Genomic DNA, 604 nt, shown 5'->3' on the forward strand with positions numbered 1-604 from the left:
GGAGAAGTAACCCACTATCTATCTTAGGGTTCAGGGTGGGGCGGTGGTCGCCGACGGTGGTGGGGCGGTGCCTTGGGGATCGCCGGAGAAAAAGCTCGGCACGGGGGGCCTAGAGGGATGGCCGGGGCGGCGGCGGACCGACGGTGGGGAGTGTTTTCGGGGTGGGCGGGGCGGCTGTTTGGCTGGTGGTGGCTGGCGGCTCAGGGGGGTGGAGGTTGAAGATGAATTGCATGCCCTTGATTTCGTATCCAACGGCTGCAAAATCGACTGACCAGAGATGAAAAAGTTAGTCGACTGATGTGTAGCCTCACCTCTAGTGCATTCAGTTTCGACAGCAAAATTCAGTTTCGACAGTTAAGTTCAGTTTCGATAGTTAAATTCAGTTTCTACAGTTAAGTTCAGAGATGAGTGGCTGACGTATACATCTAGCACTTTGTGGTTATGTATTTTATGTCATCTATTGGAGATGCTATTAGAATTCCACTCAGGTTAACGTTGTCTCTCTTGTGCTGCTTCACGGAGTCGTACAATTCACCGGAGCTGCTCCAACGACGAAACCCTCCATCACAGCGGAGCAGTACCTCGGGCTCCATCTCCAGAAGCC

The sequence above is a fragment of the Triticum aestivum genome, chromosome 7D (genome assembly GCF_018294505.1).
Source record: "Triticum aestivum cultivar Chinese Spring chromosome 7D, IWGSC CS RefSeq v2.1, whole genome shotgun sequence".
Taxonomy (NCBI): Eukaryota; Viridiplantae; Streptophyta; class Magnoliopsida; order Poales; family Poaceae; genus Triticum; species Triticum aestivum.